The following is a 21661-nucleotide window of genomic DNA, read 5'->3' as shown; positions in this document are numbered from 1 at the left end:
TCGAGTACCATTCACTAAAGCGTTCTTTGTGTTTAGATTGCGTATAAGTAATACAATACAGTTTTTTTTAGTACCAGTTTATGTGGAGGTAATCCACATTTAGTGAGTTTAGAAACTCAATAGGGTAATTATTATGCTCCCGAACATCATCAGAAATAGTTTTATCTACACTTAAGTATGACTCTTCTTGTCCTGCCATACGTTCCAAAATTTCTGCATTGATAAAAGAGCAATCATCATTTTTTGGGGCCAGTATAACAGAATGCAAAATGTCGTCAGAAAGAATGTTTTCCTCAATATTCCCAAAGATTTCTTCAATAATATTAGTTGTGTCAGAAAGCAAATTATTTGGAATTTCAATAGCGTCCTCACCAAACTCACGGAAAATTGGCATTTTTCCGTCACCAAGTAATTTAAGAAACTCTACAAAATCAATTTCATGTGGAAGGGCTCTCATATTAGAGCCAAAGTCAAATGATGGAAAGAGGAAAATTCCCACCAAGATTTAACACAATTTTCAATTAGGGTGACACGGGAACCATGGGGCACTACCGGCAAAATTTGACGGAAATCACCAGACATTAAAATTGTCTTCCTTCCAAATATAATTTCTTTATCACCCGTTGCACTTAAATCACGTAAAAGTCTGTCAATAACCTTAAGAGCAAGAATAGGGCACATTGAAATTTCGTCTAATAATATCAGCGAAGCCGTATTAATATACTCTCCTTCAACACTGTTAGGAGTAATGCTTGACACTGAATTCTCCAAAATTGGAATTGGCAACTTGAAAACGTTATGCAAAGTTCGACCGCCTATCAAAAGAGTGGAAGCTATGCCGCTAAATGCAGTAGCTATAGATTTAAGGTTCAAAGAATTTAATTTATGTATGATTGCTGTTTGAACAAACGTTTTTCCGCAGCCTGCATGTGCTGTTAGACAAAATACGTTGCTGCCAGTATCACGATGTAAAACTTCTCGCAAAACTTTGTCTATAATATAGCGTTGTTCGTCATTCGCGCTCTTATATATTTCATCAAAAAGAGCACCCTCTTCATGTTGATTGAAATGATCAAAATTTACGTATTCCAGCAAAGGAAGTGGAGTTGGTAGACCAAGATCTTGACACGAAAGGTTGTGTGTTTGAAGAATGTCACTTATTTCTATCAGAGCTCGATTATATGATTCATATTCATTGTGAACCGTTAGGAAATCTTCACTCATGCAAGTCTTAAATTCATTCCACAGATCTAAGGCATTTGAAGGATTATTTAAGCCACAGATGAATCCAAATAACTATATTTTTCGAGGGGACTCGGTTTCTCTAGCTTCCATCATACATTCGCGCCATTCATTATCATTAGTTGCTAAACCTCGTGCCTGGCATGCGTCGACAAATGTTGAATACAAAACTCCCTCATACATTAATAAATCAATAAAAGACCTTGGGCCACGAACATGCAGTAAGAGCAACCGTAAATGGAACAATTGTATATTTTTTGGTGACACAACGTATAGTCTTGAAATAATTTTATCTTGTCCACGTTGCCTTTTGATCCATTTCTTTTCTTTGCTATTCCATACATAATGCAGTGGTGTTTCGCTATACAAAAATCCATTTGCCCCAGAATCGTAATTATTTAACTCAAAAAATGCCAATAATTTAGTCCTTGGGGGATTTGAAACCGCTTCTCTCTCATTTCCCTCCCTAAAGTAAATATTTTCATGGTTAGGCAAATGGAAATCTTCGTATATACACCAAGCAGCCTCCGTCGAACCAACGAAACGCCCATTTAAGAAATTTTCAATCTCATCTATTTGAAATTCGCCATTTGTTTGCCTACTTTGTACTCCAAACTGCAACGACGCGCAATCATAACCTTTGTACACATATTTGTAGATGTACTTAACGCTCTTAACTGTTGTACATACTTCAACATTAATGTGACAATCAAATTTTGCAAGGAGAGAGGGATTGTATGGAACAACATATTGGTTGTTGAGGGAATGCCCACGCACATCAATAAATATGCCGTTGTCCCGTCTTCTATATACGGGATAGCCATTTATACTGTTATGTGTACAATTACTGAAATCTTTTGGAAAGTTTTTTCCACACTTTCCATCTCTCATGCATATCGAATTTGGATTAAGTTCCCCACATGGTCCGTGCATCATATGGCCTTTAACTAAGCTATGAAGTTTTGGATGAGTTTGTATGCCCGGAATTTCTGCACAAACAAATTTGTCGATATCAGCAATACCATCAATTCTGTCGCTGAATTCCAGCGTTAACAAAACATGAGCGTGTGGAAGTCCACGCTTTTGGAATTCAATGGTATAAATGATTGCTTCAACTTTCCCAAAGATTTGTTTTTTAAAAATTGAATCGATGAGCTCTTTAAGTTTGCATTTGAAAACACGCACAACTATTTCAGGTCTAAAATTGGCGGCACATCCATTAAGAGCGTCAATGATTTCTGGCCACCGCGGATTGCAAGTCATCGTGATGAATAATGACGGCTTGCCAAAATGTTGTACAATACACATTGCGTCCAAATAATTTTGAAACATATTTCGAGGAGAACCAATAAAGGATGACGGCAAAATTACTCTACGGCCTACTGTATTATTCTCATCAGTATGATTTGAATGTTGATGCAAAAAATCTGTCAAATTATTGTAAACTTCAGTGCGAAGGTTTGCTTGATTTTGCCGAATAAAGTGCAACCTGGTCCCTTCAATTCTAACATACATATCGACGATCCATTGAAGGTATAATTTTTGCGAACAATGCAAAAGGCTGAAATCGTCACGAATCGCGAGTCGATAAGAAGTATACTGAAGTAGTGTGACTTTATTCCGTGGAAGTGCCGAGGAAGAAGTATAAGCAATGTTGTGAGAGATATTTACATGCCAACCAGTATCACCATTTGGAAATTATAACGGGTAGGCTAATGGATCTAATGACGAATCCAAAACTGATATGCGCCGAAGGGCTGATTATTTTTAGAAAACACAACCATGTTTCTTTCAAAAGGTGGGTCTCCGTTATCATTTTTGAATGTTGCAGTAACATCAGTGTGAACGACATCATTGTAACGACGCAAATCAGTGTTTCTATTTACATTTATCATCATGAAAACATTAGCAGCAACATGTTCAGGCTGGCGGCATTATTCCGCCATCGATTTAAATGAGCGAACAAATTTATTAACGCGCTCTAATTCAAAAGATAACTCACGCATCAAATCAGCGTCACATCCAACGTTGGATTCTTGACGCATTCTTTGCGGAGCATATAGCGGCGCTTGTCCAACGCCAGGTAAAATTGAGCCAGCTCGGTGATAGAACACGTCATGAATTTTGAAATGGTACACTCCACGTAAAATAGTGTCGTCCAACTTAGCCTCTGAACTCACCATGGCCAAAGAAGAATTATACGACCGAATATTTTCAAAATAGTTTTTTGAACGGTTTTTGGTAGAAGTATTTAAAGAGAAGAGTCCATCAAAAAGTTTCTTAAAAAAAATGTTTTGTGTTAGTGGTGGTAAATTGACTTTGCCTTTGTGGCAACATAGCGTAAACGATTGTTTATCCCGGGATGTAATTTCTGCCGTGAAGTGTTTAGCACCACAATAATGGCAACTGTCAGCGAACCACAACAGAAAGAATCAAATCGACGCGGAAATAAGTTCAGAGCACACTTATATGTATCATTTAATCCGTCAGTTTCGTCATTTAATATATTTCTTATCGCATTTCGCGAAATTCTTTTACGATTTGTTTTATTTTGTTTTTTAACTAAACCAGTAAGGGTGGTACGCTTACGACGCATTTTCGCTTATTTTTTCAACAATTATTTTTTGTTAGACAAAGTTCGCGCACTATATTTGCTCACTTAAAAACTTAACCTCACCAGCTATAAGCAGACTTTCAAATTACAAATAAGCACGTGTTAATGCACTCCAACAAAAAAATAATAACATACGAAACAAAACAAAATGCGAAAACATCGAACTGTTTACAGACCAACAACAACTCCAATTGAACAGCTTGAAACATCAATAACTAATAATACATACAAACAAACATATTGTAAAAGGATACCTGCCATAGACATTCGACATCTTTCGATAAACCTCCCTATATGCCTATAAGCTTCGTTAACTCGATATATTTCGATATATCGAAATCTCGATACTTTACAAATTTCAAAGCCTTGATGATAACTCGGTACATATAATTCGAAAACTATCGATAACTTGATGAGCTTCAAAAACACTTAACTCCAATAACTTAAAATTCGATAACTCGTGCAATTTCGATAACTATCGATTTTGATAGCTTCATAAATTTAGATATCTATCGAAAAACTTCGCTAATTCGACACACTCTTGTATTCCCATAAAATTCGAAAAATAGGGATATATCGATAAACCAATTTCGATAAATACACAAATACATACCTATAGCTCGATACATTATGATAACTCCATAAAAATTTCGATAACTTTAAAATTCGTACATACATATACATTTCGTCGATGTTTTTGCAAAACCGCCCATCGACCAGTTGCAAAACCGCTTAAATCGCCATTGTGGCAAAAAGGAGATTTGGTAACTCCGAACTTCAGGCATCGAGATTTATGCATAAAAATCGTAAAATCGTTAGTAAGACAAAAGATTTTTAAAAAATAGCTAGAGAAAATAACGCCTATGAAGGCAATACCTTCAAAGAAAACCCGTTTTTTTGCTCTCCTGTAAAGTTTGAGTGCCGTAAGATAGGCGGTTTTGCAAAAACATCGACGATATGTCTGTACACATATGTACCTATGGTTTGTATTTCTCACTGTTTTAATTTTCGTCTTTATCGTCAATTTCGCCTTCACATTTTTACCTTCATCGTTGTTTATCATTTCTTTTTAAATCTTCATTTCTAATACGAAGTGAAACAACAGGCGAAACATGGCAAATTGAACATGTTGCAGCAACATCTATACACAATTCGAAAAGGTTTAAACGACGGGTTTGGCCGTAATTTTCAACCAATTGTGAAACCATAAAAACTCTGCTCATCTACGGAAAAATGCCTTTCCAACGGTGTTCTTGGTTTTGAAATCGGTTCGGTAGAATCGCCAAACGAACGGAGACAAAATTTATGTTAGCGCAATAATATATAGATTCTTTTTTCTAAACGGTTATAATGCCACCATTTCATAATTGGAAAAGAAGGGAGGGGAGCGGGGGACGCGATCGCGAGCACGATGCTGCGCACTTTCAAAATTGTAGACTTAGGAATCCCTCCATTTAACTTGTTCATGTACTACTTTTTGTCAAATGTAACTGGGTGACTACAAATGTGCACTATTTTGCTTTATTACTCAATTGTTAAGTTTAAAAGTTGGGTCTTATTGCTCAACGTGAAATGAAATAAAGCAAATTTGTGTTATTTCACATTCAATTGGGAAATAACACAAATTTGCGTTATTGTCGTTTGAGTTATTTCACCCCCTTGGGCCATTTTAATAACAAATGTGAGGAGTTCTTGTAACTTATTTAAGTTTTTTTATTCTAATAATGTTATTTTAATTTTTATAAACAATCACAGTAATTAAAATAACAATTTTGACGTGTCACTTTGGGTACCTCTTGTACGTTTTTTGAGTATAACTTTTTAGCGCAAAACGGAGACATTCAAAAATCATGACAAATAGTAAATGTAATATTGGAAAATGCATTAAGCGTTGAGAAAAATATGTGCTCCTCATTGGAAATAGACTGTAACAATTTGAAATCTGTCACTCGTAATTATCAAAAAGGTAATATCTTAAGTTCTTTTTCATTTTGAACTTTCAGCGATTGTTAAATTGTTCTCTTTTGTTTATATAAATACTACTTACACATTAAAGAATGAAATAAGACCTTTGACACTTGTGTGCCTTTCAAAATATTGAAAATATAACAAATATTATCTGAATAGGTGTTTGCGTGAATGGCTTCAAATTTCTCATTTTTTGGATAGCAGCGCTGACAGACTAAAAAATAAAGGTTGGCATTAACCGCGATCGTTAGATAACATTATTCATAAAGTTCGTTGAAAATGCTAAATACATTAAATAATTTGTATCTGAAATACGGCCATGTATATATATGTGTGTATGTAAAGGATTTTCAGATCTTTGGGCAGTGCGGTTATCGAATTTTGAAATATATACTCAAAAATGATATTTTCAGTGGATCTTAAGCGAAAACTAGTTTTTCGAAAAATTTTCTGGAAACTGGGAAAGGTTCGCCCACTTATGTCCAATAATTGTATCTTGAAAACTTAGCTAATTTAGTTTTGTGCGTGCAATTTAAAAATTTATGTTTTTTTTAGCGTTGAATCGCATGGTTCCGGAGATTTACCCATATACATATAATTTTGCTCCTACCAGTAGTAGCTACAAGTATATTAGAGGGTTCAAATTGCTATAAATATGGGGCATTATATGTCAATCGGATAGGTAAAAAACATTGATATCTCAGATTTGAGCAAGAATTGAATATGTTATGTATAAGTATGCTAAAAGTACCAATAAATTAAACAAATGTATATTTATAATAGTAATAATAGAGCTTTTCATTTTCATTTTTCGGAAGTAAAATAGTTTATATTTTTTTAAATTATAATTTTGTAAAAATTTTTTTTTATGAGAAAATGTATAATATTTACATAAAATTGGGCTTTCTCATTATAATAAATGATTGGCCTAGATTCTCCTTCAGTTTGTGGTGTTGGTCCTGAGATACCCAATTGGAGTAAAAATTTAGCTGTACTCATGGACAGTCCGCTAAGCGGTCTATTTTGAGTAATGTTTTTATGTCGTTATCTCTATTCATTGAGCATTATGCATTAATAACGGCCACTTTTTGTGAAAAATTAGGTCATGGTAAATTTAAGACTGTTTTGTTTTTGAATACTAAGCAAATTATAAAGTAATCTTCCGGTATGATAGACCTTGAATTTACTACACTATTCAGCTTGGGTATTTCTTAATAATATTATTATTATTATTATTTTTTTTTAAGGCTGGAAACCCTATTCTAAAACATGTTTCTCAAACACTTTTCGTTTGATGACCATATTGTGAAATTGCTTTTTTGCTTCATTTTGAATTTTTAGGAAAGTGGCAACTCTTGTTAAAATATCGCGTGAGATATACAAACCAAACTTCACAGGAACGCTCTCCGAGTTTCGAAAAAGATATCTTGAAACTTTTAACACAATGGGTTTAGTAGCTTCGGAGTCCAATTGTATATGTATCGATCATCTGTATTTTCGACAAATTATTAAAAGATAGTTTGAAATGGGGAAACATGATCTGAATAAAAGAAGACCCGAAATTTACAATTAGGGAAAGCCGTCAGTTAGTCGATTCAAAAGAACGTGGGCCGATTTATGAACGCAATGAGTTGTTAAGTACTCCAGCTGACGGTCTTCCCCCCACTGTACCTGTAAGCGCATACTTCCTAATGTGCCTACAAGTCATAGAAACAAATTTCATTCCTTACAATTTTTTTTACAAGGAAATATAACGGCATCCCCCAGCCACACTCACCGCCAGTCAGCTTGGGTATCATCCACGTAAAATATATTAGGAGTATTCTCGATCCGGTGCATACTGTCTAGTATGGTACATAGATAGTAAAAACAGAATGATTGGCTAATTTTGTTGTTGTTTGAATACGTGAATGCCCCTACTGTGACTCGTAAAATCAGTCGGCATGCAATGACTTTGTCAAAAAGACCCCTAGCTATCAGACTATAAATGGATTTTTACAATTCCCTAGTTGCTCAGTTCAGCTGACTATTGCATTTGAGGTAACACATTTTGGTTTTTGTTTTTAATCTGACCGAAAAATGTTAATTTTGCAAAACAATCCTCATTTACATTGAATACCAAAATTATTAAAGAATTCTAATGCTTCATCTGAACATATCCTTATGATTTTATGCGATCAAGGAATATATTTGTTAGAGCTTTTCTGTGGTATTTCTAGAGACGAGCGCTATAAGAAAAAGTTGTTTTTGTGATAAGTTTTTACTATGCTGATTATTTCCTGCCAGGGTGCATTTCCATACCTAGTACATACTGAAAGCCTGATTATGGCAACTTAACTTAACTTAACGGAACGTAGAAGTTAGAGAATCAAAATGAAACAGACTTCGACGTGGCATTAAGTTACGTTAAGTTTCGGCTGTTCAATTATAAGCAACACCCATTTAACAGAACTTTTAAGAGAGAGCCATATGTTACGTTAAGTTGCAATAATCAGACCATTGGACATATGTGTGTAAGTACATATGTATGTATAATACATGCGTGTTTAGATGGTGAAGTGAACATTTGTCGGCGTATTTGGTGCCTGTAATTTGAAACGCTTCTTTGATTTGAGAAATTTGCTATGTAGGCAAACAAATAAAAGAATAATTCGCATGAAAGAGCTTACAAAAGCTTAGACGAACAAGTGAAGAAGTGTATAAGCAATAGGGTGGTCCAACAGTAAAGTCGGAATTGTAATGCTCTCACCCCTAGGGTTGTTCTATATCGAAAAAAGGTATACCCCATTTTTTTTATTTTGAAATCAAAATATATTTAGAGATCGCTCAAAGCGCTCAAAGTTTTTCATGCATTTTATATGTGGAAAAAACCACTTTTCGTAGGAGTGGTATGGAATTCTTGAAAATCAATATTTTTCGATCGGAAAACTCTGATTCTCTTCAGGAGACTTTCAATAATAATACCCAATAGTTTATTTAGCAATTTTTTAATACTAACGATTTTTTATTGGTCGCCCCATTGCATTTTTCGGGGTTTTTGGCGGACCTATAAATTATAGGTGCGATGAAAAAATGGTTAAATAAATAATTGGGTATTATTATTGGGAATCTCCCGCAGATAAACAGAGTTTTCTGGTAGAAAAATATTGATTGACTATTCTATACCATTTCTACGAATAGTTGTTTTTATCCATACAAAATACATTAAAAACTTTGGGCGCTTTGAGCGACCTCTAAATATTTTTTGATTTCAAAATAAAATAATAAGAGTATACTTTTTTTCAGTATAGAACAATTCTAGGGGGTGAGAGCATACAAATTTCGACTTTACTTTTTCACATGCATTTTTGGACCACCCTAATAAGCAATTGGTAAGCTGGAAGACAATTGCAAACAACAAAATGCTTGCAATAACTGGCATTTTGGCGGCAATTCTTTTGCATTGCGTACTACTTGCTGTTTACCAGCAGCTCGCGGTCCCCTCTGGGCAGCTAGGCACCATTCTCAAATAGTAGTGGAAGTTACTGCAGCGGTAAAGTAGATACATAGTATGTACAACCTCAATACAAATCGTAATTGAGAGTTTTAGCCAGCGGCCCATTAACAACTAAGAAGTGTAGCGAAATTTCATTGCCATTACTACGGTGATCATATTTGTAAGAGCCCCGAATACGGGACAAAAAATAATTTTGCTAAGTTTTTCCACACTGTTTTCCCTGAAACAGTATCCCTATAGTAACATTACAAATTTGTAGGTTAATTTTCCCGAGATTTTTACCCCGTAAAATTTGCTAAAAAACTCGTTAATTTTAGTGTAATAATTGTTGGCAATTTTTTATTTTTTTTGTTGACGGTGTTCCGCATTTTGTTCAAGCAAAGCACAGCAGCACTTTCCACTCGTACTTTATTATACTCAATTTTAATAAGTTACAAACTGCGTTGCCGAAAGCTTTCGCTGAAAAATCGTAAATTTACCCCAAAAAAATCATAATTTCTACAAAAAAGACGTACAATTTTTATTTATTGTACTTTTTTAACAATAAAAAATAATAAAAAATTACAATAAATATGACCATGTATTATAAATCCAATGTGGGTTCCCATTGCATATGGGTTAATACAAGTAATTTTTGAGCAAGAACAACCGACTTCCATCCTCATGTAAAAATTTTAGATTCCCGTAATTTCTTCATTACCAAATGATCGCATCTAAACCGAACTACCACCTTTTCTATAAAAAAATAATTATAGAAATCGCTTAACGTGGTCCAAAGTTATGCGATAACATACATATATAAAAAAAATAATCAGCCTTACAAATGAGTTTAATTTTCCCCGAACTGATTCACTTTTAAATTTTCGTTTCCATGTATTTACTATAAGCGGATGAACAATTTTCGGGTGAATATTTTTTCAGACGAAACTCAGGATAAGGCTTAATAATATCCTGACGAATTGATAGCCTCCTCCTTTTTTTGAAGTGGGTTAAAAAGTTAATTTGTAATTGATAACAACGATTTAAAATTACAATTTGAAACACAACTGCTTTTAAATTGTTCAATTCCACATGTTTGAGGTTTCTTAAAAGATTTTGATCTACTTTCAAAGTGTAACGGGAGAATTTGTTAACTGATAGATTTCTTAATTGAAAAAATTCTCTCTCCCATTCATCTTTCTCTTTGAAATGAGTGTCAGCAGTGAAAATTTACGATTTGGTTACAATTCTAGAACAAATTAAATATAACTAAACGCACGGTTGTAGAACCAGACAATATAAATGCAATGGCTGCTATGTTGTATACTTGCCATCAGCTTTCATAATTTTTATGCACTGAGAAAATAATATAGCTGTCACCATTATCATGTGTTGAGGGAAACATCTTAAGATGACTTAACTAAATTATATTCTTGGTTTGAGAGTAGGAAAAATATTAAAATTGTTTGCAAAATTATCGAAAATAAATTCATTTTGGGAAAATTTGTACGCCCAGAAAAAAGTTAGCTAAAAATATTTATCTCAACACATGATTTGGTAACTATAACCAAATAATGTAACTATGTTTAACCAAATCATGTATTGAGAGAAATATATTTAGCTGACTCTTTTCTGGATGTATAAAGATACATAAATAAGTGTAATGTGCACAAGTAAATTAATAAAGACAACTTGATTTGGAATTTACATACTTATATTGGGCATTTCGGTCGGGAAACACACACTCAGAAAATGTCAACTAAATATATGTATTACATATTTAGTTTACGTATTTAAACTCTATTCTTGGTGCATGAAGCACATAGTAAATTATTTCAATTTCCGTCTATAATTCTTCAAAACTTTAGCACGCGATGATATCAAAAGTGAAAATAAATAGCTGCATTTTTATTATTTGCATAAATAAAAACCAATGTTGCCCTACAGAACTAATCTATGAAGCAGCCTTAAACTCGCCCTGAAAACTTGGTAGGAGTTTCAACTTAGTTTAAATTTTAACTAAACTTCGTTTAAACCAGCACGGAAAAAGTGGTCTTTACCTACCCACTTACATACATATGTACAAATACATACACAAAGAAAAAAAATAATAATATTTCAATGTCTGAGAAGCGCAACTACTTCAGTCAGAAAGTAATTCAAACGAGTGCAGTATTTCTATACGCAAATGACACTGGCAATAAAAATGAAGAATTTGTACATATGTGATGTTGATATGGCTTTTAAAGGAGTAGAAATGACATTGTCATTAAAGGTAAAGCACATAGCGCACTTAGTCAGGTTTCACAAATTCGAAAGCTCCCAAAGAACGGTTTTGCGTAACGAGGGTATCCTGAGCTGATGTCTAATGCTTTGTTGTCGCATTCACAGCAAGTACTTGCATGTGTATTAGTGTACTAAGGCAGCGGGAAAACGACTAGAAATAGGCATTCAAACTGAAAAAAGGTAACAAGAATGAAGAACATTTTGCAAAAATAGATAAATGAGAAGGATTTGTTTTCCTTCGTAGCACTTATGATTTTTTTCGTTTGAAAGGATTTATACAGTGTAACAACTAATATTATTTTAACATCCTGATGAAGCAGATATACAAAATATTTCATAAGGGCAACGTTTTTTGTTGATGGGAAATATAATTGGTTCCCGAAAATCCTAAGATTGTAATTTGACATATGTACATATGTACATACGAGAAACTAGGCTGCCAAAAGGAATGTAATTTTTTAGTCAAAGTCTAGTATTTACGAAAATGAATTAATTGACCGTTGCGAAACCCGTTAAAGTTATCAAAAAGCAAGCCATAAACGTTGCAATCGTTCGTTCAACTTGATGATGTTATGCTCTGGATTGCAACGTTTATGGGCCCGTTGAATGAAGTTGTGTTTTGGTTGTATGAAATATCAAAACACTTTGATTTTCTGGCAAGTTGTATAACTCGTCACAACATTTACAACGATATTCTATTTTGTCGTTATTTTCGTTGTGACCACGTAGCAAACACATTGGGCCATATGCATAAAACTTAGGCAAATGCTTTTTCTTAAAATTTCAGACTTTTTACTCAATTTGTTCAAATAAATTTAAGTGAAAGGTATGCAACTTTAAGGTAAAGTAATTGCTTAGTTTTTATGCATACGGCCCATTGTGTGTGAGTTTTATTTGTTCACTAAATAACCCAAAATGAATAACTCAGACGAAATACGTGTTTTTGTTGAATTTTATAAATGTATGCCGAAACTATGGAATTGTAAAAATGAAATTGTTTAGGTTTGTTCGTCAGGAAAAAAATTTGTACGAATTATCATGATTTTTACCCAAATCGAGTTCGTGCAGACCAAAAAATTATCCATCACTCAAAAACTGAGAGCGCAAAGTGGACAGTTCTCCTAAAGAGAAGTTGCAAATTATTGCTGGAAAAATTTTAGCCAGCAAGAATTTGCAATCACGAAAAACATATGATTGCGGCACATGGTTGCATTTTTGTCTACGATAATTTGAATAAATAAGTTCGTTAAATTTAAAAATGTATAAGCACAAGCGATTTTTTTATGAAAAAAGGAAGTAAATACTTGTTGATATAATTAATTTAGTTAATTCCAATGATTTGAGCTTGACTGAAAAAAAAATTGTATTCGCAATCGGAATGCAATTGCAACCAGAGACGATTTAAGAAACGATAAAGAAATTGAAATGTTTGCTAAAGAAAGTGAGAACAACAAGAAATATACATGTATATCCTGTTTTTGTACATCCGTACATACTTATGTGTCGCTACTCGCTAGAGTGCTGACCCCATGCGACCACTAACGTAATATTTTTTTGGGGGAGGTAAGTTTTTAATTTTTTTTAAGTTTGAAGCCGAAAATATGTTTTTGTTTTTTAAGTTAACGATAATAGTGTACTTTAATATTTTTGATAATACACACTTCGTTTTTTTTTTTATTTTGAAAACTCTTTTTTCAACACTTTTATTGGGGTCACTGGGGACTCCATGCGACTAATTGTGTGATTTTCTTTATGCGCCTAATTAAGGGTTAAGACTTCTATTCCAGCTGTGTAACGTCGATCTCACAAACCAAGGTGGACTACGTGAAAGGTCATAATTCTGCGGATAAAGCTGAATCTCTGTAGCAACTAAAAACCAACTTTCGTCAAGTTATAGCTGAGATATAAACCAATACATGTGTAAATTTTCTTTCGAAAATTACTTCATTTGAATGATGCCGTATTCCACGAGAAAGTTTAACTGGGTTTTATTTAAAGTTAAAGGTTACTTGAGAAAACGGCCCTTACAGTATTAATGGTACGATAAATAAAAATCTAAAATAAATGATCTATTTGTATTTTTAATACTCAGATATGTACATACATACATGCACTTCAGTGTTATTTATGGTGTGGATTTTTCAAATTTAAATGGATTTGACCTTGAAAATAACATCAAAAAATATTTATATGAATCATACACTTTATTTTTATATCTTCTACTGTTCGACCTGGTGTGCACACCTACATTTGCACCTACTTACATACATATGAACACTTCCCGGCAACACTGTAACAAGCAAACTGCCTGCAGAAGGGATACTGCAGAAAGAAGTTCAAGTCACAGTTGTGCAGTCGTTGCAATATGAAAACATCCGATTAATTTGAGGCGTCGGTTAGAGGGGCGGTGCAGTGCAAAAACCTGCCAGTGCATTGAACTTGCAGTATTTTTCTTAATTTTTTATTTATTTTTTTAGTTTTTTTCGTTTATTTTACCTACTCGTAATTTTTAGTCATTTTTTACTTGGCGTAATGAAATGGCGTACTTTATAACTCCGTCAGTGGATTCGATGGTGTTGCCAGGGGACTTTGGCGAATACGCTAGAGGAGGGTTGAGACGCATCGAGTATTAATGTACTCAGAGCGCTAGCGGCTGGCGGTGCGCACAATATTAGCAAAGTGTTTACCTTGCCCTAAACACCGCAGTACCAGTGCCAGTGGTCTCTATATACTCATGTGAGATGGTGCCAAGCAGCTTGGTCCCGCCAACTTAAGTGCGCTTTTTATTGTAAGTGCTAAATACTACATAGCTTTACGTATGAATGCAAAGGTTCGTACAAATAAACGATGATTAATTTTCTTAGATGAGCGAGTACTAAAAAATTATACTCTAGTAAACTGCGGAACTAAATGCGTGTAGACATAAAATTTTAAAAACTGTGTTATGTGCTCATGTAGTAGTGCTTGGCATATAATATATGCAATTTAGGGTTGAGTTAAAATCAATGTACATATCTGTTACCAATTCAAATATCTATCATATTGTAGATAAAGATGCTTATTCAAAAAAATACACCCTCGCTAGAGGAATAAATTATGTACCTACCACATATATTATCATAAAAAAACAAAATGTTTATTTTTTACCGTCTTGTTAATTAGAAAAAAAACATTTCTAAAAGAAATTTTACTTTTTCTAATACTTAATAGAAACTTTTCAATATAAAAAACTTGTTCTTTCGTAAGACTATTCGACTCCCACCGATTAATCGGCATCGGCATTGGAATCGGCTAGTATCGGCTTAAAATTGAGCATCGGCATCGGCATCGGCATCGGCATCGGCCTTTTTTCGCCGATTATTTGAAATTTCTTTTCATATGTTCAGGTGAAGCGACAGACAACAGCTAACATCAAAAAACATTTGCAAAATGCTGATTAAAAAGTTTGAAATTTAGGGGCAAAAAGCAGATTTTTTCTAATTTTTGTATAAAGTTTGAAATCTGAATTTATATGGTGTTTGTCGTATACCAGCTAGACTTTTATACAAAAAATAATAAATACTAAATAAACAAAAGACAAATGCCAAATGCCAAAAGCGGTCAAAATATCTCAATTCTTTTATTTTGTGGACCACTATATGTATGTACTAGGGCATTCAATCCCGGGATCCAAAATCCCAGGATTCCCGGATCGCGGACACTTTTACATGTCCCGAAATCCCGGGATTACAGCTCTGGGATCCCGATTTATTTACAGAATGAAAGAGATGTTGGAAACGAAAAAAAGAATTCATTTGACATGAAACACGAGAAATGCAGAACACCAAAATTTGGATTCAAAGTGAACTTGAGCCATTTGCACTTGTTCAAATGTTTTGTGCAAGAACTTTGTTATAACGAAAAATCTGAAGGCTACTCTGTAATGCGATGCGAAAGGCAAATACGTCGTAGCAATACGCTGTCGCGATTGCCTATCGCATCGCATTTTTCTTTCCCATCGCATTACAGAGTAGCCTTCCGGGTAGCAATTGAAAAACAACAAGCTTTTATAGTTTAGCAGAGTTGTTCTTCATTTTACTTTGTTGGCATTTTTTTGGAAAAGGGCTTCTGCAAATATGAGTAAATGTTTTTGACAAGTAATATAGATATTTTAGAATAAAAATATTTCAACATCAAATTACATACTCTTTTACTAAGGGGCATTATGCTCCCCTAAGACCAAATGTGGTGACAGTGAATCTGTGTGGTTTGAAAAAGGCGAACCTACTGTAAAATGTAAAAAGTTGTGATGAAGTCGAAATCCCGAAATATCTCTGGATCGCGGGGCGAGGATTTTTGAATCCTGAAATCCCGGGATTGTTAAAATGCTTCGGGACTGAATGCCCTAGTGGGTACATACATACATACCTAGCATATAAGTTCTTATGCATTGAGTGCAAAATAGTGTATTTTAGTACAAAACGAAATGAAATTTTATGCTCCTAAATATTTCTTGCTTATCACCATACATATAAAAAAGTGTTTTATGTAACGTACATAAATTCTTTTGTTTTGTTAACTCCATTAAACTAACTGATTTTATGAATTAATACATTTATTTGTAATGTATTTTATGAAATCGGCATCGGCATCGCCCGATTCTTTCCCCATAAGCCGATTAATCGGCATCAGCGTCGGTACCTGAAAAAATTTGGAATCGGTCGGACTTTAAAGAAAATTTTTTTTAAATTCCTAAAAAGGAAGTCTAGTTAATATTGTTAGAAGTCATTTGAATTACTCAAAAGTAATACGCTGTGGTTTAGTGGTTAGTAGTGCGCGCTACCATTACGCAGGACCTGGTTTCAAGCCCAGTTTCCAATCAACATAAAAAAAAAGAAAAATAAAGTTGTTTCTCCTCGTCAGACAATGGCAAACCTCCGAGAGTACTATTTCTGCAATGGAAGAACTTCTCATAAAAATACGAGCGCCGTTCGGTGCCGGCGTTAAACGGTAGGTCCCTCCCCTTTTGTGTGACCACATCAAGGCGTACGCCACAAAATTGGAGAGCAGAAGCTCGGCCAAACACTAACATATTGTGTACGCGCCAATCTATTATTATTACTAAAATCTTCTTAATTTCATATGGTTAGCAATGACCGAGTCCGATGCATCATCAGCGAAGTTATTCTTCTTTTGAAATTTTTAAACAATAAGTTAATAAAAAATTTTAAAGAAATTTTTATTGATTTTATTAAAAGATAAGTGTTTTCTTGATGTAAAAAGACTGTCTCCTAAAAGCAAAATATAGATGGATATCTTATTATATTTGTATTTTATTAGCTAATTTTTTTTCTATGTGTACGCGCCAATTATTTACTTATGTATTTACTTAGGGTTTATTTCTTGAACTTATTTTTTATTGTTTTCTTAAAAAAAAAATTGTATTATACATAACAGTCTTACTGAATACATTTTTCAAATCCGGCTGATATTGCTATCATCATGTCTTCAAAAATCTCCATCGCCATGAAAATTTAAATCCTCCTTTATGATCATAAACAGAAGATCAGATGCTAGTATCCATAGTATAATTAAAAGCAAGTGCAAATGTCCAACACTAAGTTAAAATTTTCTTGCATGCATATGTATGTAATTTCAAGCTATGAAGAACCAAATCAGAAATAGGCGCGGCACTACACGCCACTCACTGCCTGTCACTGTCCACGCGCGCCTTGAAACTTGCCACTTGCCGCCACCAGGCGCATTCCCTATTCCAGACACCTGACAGGCACTCATGCAGCTCTATTCGGTCATCCTGTCATAATTCGAACAGGATAATGTGGCTTAGAGTCTTGCCATGACATGCTCCGAATATTATATATATATATATAGATTGGCGCTTACACATATGTTAGTGTTTGGCCGAGCTTCTCCTCCGATTTGTGGCGTGCGCCTTGATGTTTTCACACATAGCGGAGGGACCTACAGTTTTACGCCGACTCCGAACGGCGATTGTATTTTTATGAGAAGCTGTATTTCATGGCAGAAATACACTCGGAGGTTTGCCATTGTCTGCCGAGGGACGACCGCTGTTAAGAAAAAACCTTTTTTCTATATTTTTGCGATGTTGCTTTGACCAGGGTTTGAGCCCAGGTGCTGCAGAGTGGAAGCGCGCACTGCTTACCTCTACACCACATGGCCGAATATTACCAACGCTATATTGCCGGTACTCAATAGACGCTAATAGAGGTTTACGCCGACAGGCTTTGCGGCGGCGGCGTGGTCAACTTCAAACGCCGGCGCTACTGCTCATAAGGTAGATTTCAAAGAGCCATAAGGCTACTAATCTTATCATTTCAACTCGTCAGCGTTAGGCATTCGCCATGCCAATTATTCTATTATTATAATTCTATTTATTTCATTATTGAATTAGTTTTAAATTTAAATATTGTTATTTCCACTTGAATCAAAATGTTGAGAGTCTGGCGCTGATTGATGGGCGAACAGAAGAAGGTCTGAGGTATATACATACATACATACACGGACCTCTATGTTCTCTACAGATCCGTATGTACTATTTAAATTTAAAGAAATAAAAAAAAATGTTAAGAGTTTAGTTGTTGGGGTAATTTATGTCTCCCTCAATAAATTTTCCCAATAATCTTATCAACCGTTATGTTAAATTACGGAGTTCTTACGATTTTTTGCAGATTACATTTTGAAAACAAGGTTGGTCTAATTTTTTCCGAAAGTTTAACCCATCAATTCGAACCAGAACGGGCATTTTTAGCCCACTGTTGGAAAAAATGGCTTATAGATGGTTAAAATTTCCACTAAAATATGAAGCGCCAAATTTTTCTAAGGAGAACCGAATGTAATGAAAAATAATACTAATGTTTACCATAAAGAGGGAACTTCAACCCTGTGTAGAAAACATTGCGATGCGAGGGAGCAAAACCTTCCTGGGGTTTGACCACCACTAAGGAATGCTAACGTAATTTTCACACAGCCACCTAGTAGTTGTATACGTATGTGGGACCCCAGAATAAATTAACTTACGAATGTAAATATTAGCAAAAAATGTGTTTGTTTAAAATATTAAAATATTATCTTTGTTTTATCTCCAATAATTGAGGAGTTAGATGCCAAGAAGCCGCTTCTATTATAACTGCTTTCTGAGATATTGTTGTAGTAGGTGTATAAAAAAGTAGTAACGTTGTAGTATTGAAAAGAATTGTCTACTGCGGAAAAAATCGTTAGATTACCAGTATTCGACCCCAATTTAACTGTAATAAACTCTTTCGTCGAAAAATATGTTACCTATGTTTTTTCTGAGTTACGCTATTTTTGGAAAAATAAAGGAGATTATATTCTTGTCCAGAGGCCCAAATTATGCAAAAAAACTAATTTGAAAAGGTAATTTTCATTTCGTAAAATTGTGTTTTATACAAGTAGTATTTAGTTCCTTCAAACGATGTATTCAATGTACATACATCATGAAAATTTTGTACAAAATTCTTTAGGCGCCGAACGCCGCCGCCGCGCCGATATTTTCGTAACTCGGCGGCGGCGTGGTTCGGCGGCGTGTACCTCTATACGCTACATTAGACTCACTTCACAGAGATTGAACTGGTCAGTCAGCCCCCCAATCCTCAGAAGTGGAATGGCTGTTGCTTGTTGGGCGAAGAGCTGTGATTTAAATATACATACCTGCGTATAATATATATATAGATATGCACATAATGTACATTTATGGTATGTATGTATGTATATACTTATGTAAGTATTTATTAATATAATAAAACTAAGCTTTTGTTTGGATATATCTGTTCCTTTTTCCCGTTCGCGATTTATCTGCTAATATTATGGTTTGGTGAACGTCGGAAAGCATACTTCCAAGGTCGTCTTAAATATTCTTACGAAAGTGTTATGTCCGAGAAGAAGTTCTTGGAATTTCCCCAATGATCAGCACGGTTAATCGGATAATGAAATAAGTTTGAAGAACCTTTTCCTCTCACATCCCTGGTGGCAAAAAGGATCCGCTTCGATGGAGGGTATGTCCTTGAAACTGTATAGTGTAGCTGGTGCAAATTCCAAAATGGGGGAATATCGTTGGTCTACAGAAATCCAATGCGCATTATTTCCGACAAAATATCTTAAATGTCTTATCAAGGAGCGCAATAGTTCTCTTGGTTGATTTAACGGAAGTCATTTGCGTTTGACCCCTGGACAACTCAATACTCCTCTCTCCGAATCGGGCTTTAACGTATAGTAATATTGGTAAATCACAACCATTGAGCCAGTCTGAACACACGGGAGTTCGATATACTGAAAGGTGCAGCAGGTCGACGTAATCGGGCACTCAGGACACTATTTCCCACCTGACGTTTTTTTTTTAGTAAGAACTCGACTACAGCGCCACCTGGCGGCTTTTCTTTGCAAAAGTATTGCCCTTACAGTTACCAATACATAGCCCGAATATGAGCCAAATAGCATCATAAGTACGAATCTTTAGTAATAACTCGACTCCTGACGGACACAATTTTTCACAACAATAGCCGTGTTTTTTACACGCATATACATCTACGCTTAACGTGTAAAAAACAAACATCGACAATTTCTATTTGAAAAATGTGAGTTGACCGGAGACCTCCTTAAATACACACAACGCCCCCTTTTCAAACAGTCCCACTTTTCTCCATGAGTGTGCGACTGCTTTCATATATCTCCATATCATGTTCGAGTACTCTACCATGAACACTTCCAAGGATATGCAGTATGAAAAATTCGGTTTGTATGGAAGGAGCCACACTCCCTTTATATATCGAAATTTTCTTAGCCTATAAAAATCGATACAGCCGTTGTCAAGCTTTGCGAACAGAAAAACAACGGTTTCAAAGTATATATTAGAGTAGATAACTCGACTCCAGCGCTCCCTAGCTGATAAATTTTTCGCACATATGTTTATCTATATCTTATATGACCGAAATCGGACTATAAATAAGATTTTTGGTAATATCTCGATTCCCGCCCCACCTATCGGGGTTTTCCCTACGTTACATTTTTAATTTTTAGTTGCACATTTTTGTTAGTTGGACATTTTTTCCGAGTATCTACTGCTTGCTTACGTATACAACGACACATGCGGAAAGATGTTGGCGATGTCAATTTGCTCGTCGTGCCTTTTATTTTCTACAACAAAGAGATAAGATCATGCGGTCGCTGTTGGAGCCCGACGAAAAATAAAAGCAGCCGCTCCTTTTCTGTTACCACGCAGTAGACGCAAAGAAGCTGCTGTTGCATCTCGACCACTTACTTTTCAGCGGCAAACTCGTTTAATTCTATGCATTGCAAATGACAGCCTCAAAATGAAAAAAAAAAACAATAAGATATAAAATAAGTAATTTGCATCTTTGGTTGGGTGCGTCGTTTTAGTGCATTCATTTGGCATTTTACTTTGCCAAAAAAGAGGGCAAACAAACTGGTCAGTCAAGTTTAACTTCCCGTTTACCTTGCAGAGGCCGTTCGCTTATACAGTCGCAGGAATGTTTTACCTACTTTATATAGTAAATGCATATACCTACTTATCCATATGTACATATGTATAGTAATTGGGGTATATATTGCAAGTAAAATTTAGAGACAGTCTGACAAAGCGCTAGTTCCGAACAATATATCTCAGAACTATCTCTGAACTAGTGCAAAAGGAATGCAGAGTGGGACAGTTGAAACTTGCGGTGTAAATGTGCAAATGCTCACTAATTGTACAATAAGAAAGTAGCCCAGCGAGAAGACCTCCGACTCAAGCATCGTTGGTCTCGACTCGCGAGTTCAAATCGCGGTGGAGGCAGTTGTGAGTTTTCAAATTTATTGAATTTAAATTGTTGCATGCAGCTTACAATATATATTTTTTTTAATAAAATATGTAACAAAAACGGAATCTGTAAAAGAAAAGAAAAAACGAAAAAAATGTCCAAAATCGAATCGCAAAAACGCTTTCTTATAAAAAAAAAAATGTCCCAAATGGAACCGGTTAAAGACTGGTTGCAAAGTAATGCACTGGGCGACAATTGCCACCGCCAATGACATCGACGTGT

General features: G+C 34.9%; 1 protein-coding gene and 1 long non-coding RNA gene across 5 annotated transcripts in view; one reads left to right on the top strand and one right to left on the bottom strand.

The window, feature by feature from the left end:
• Positions 1-21661, bottom strand: part of Snoo (Sno oncogene) — a 454232-nt gene that overhangs the window by 81116 nt on the left and 351455 nt on the right. The gene's annotated exons all lie outside the window — the stretch shown is intronic.
• On the top strand, positions 5553-12575 carry LOC108360314 (uncharacterized). The gene is made up of 3 exons (XR_001847091.1): positions 5553-5563; positions 6769-6774; positions 12474-12575. It is a non-coding gene; the product is annotated as an uncharacterized LOC108360314 (long non-coding RNA).

This window comes from Rhagoletis zephyria, unplaced genomic scaffold (assembly GCF_001687245.7).
Source record: "Rhagoletis zephyria isolate East Lansing unplaced genomic scaffold, Rhagoletis_zephyria_1.1 Rzeph_scaffold_00015, whole genome shotgun sequence".
NCBI classification, from domain to species: Eukaryota; Metazoa; Arthropoda; class Insecta; order Diptera; family Tephritidae; genus Rhagoletis; species Rhagoletis zephyria.
Note: the sequence above shows the minus strand (reverse complement) of the source record. Positions and strands in the feature narration are given on the sequence as shown.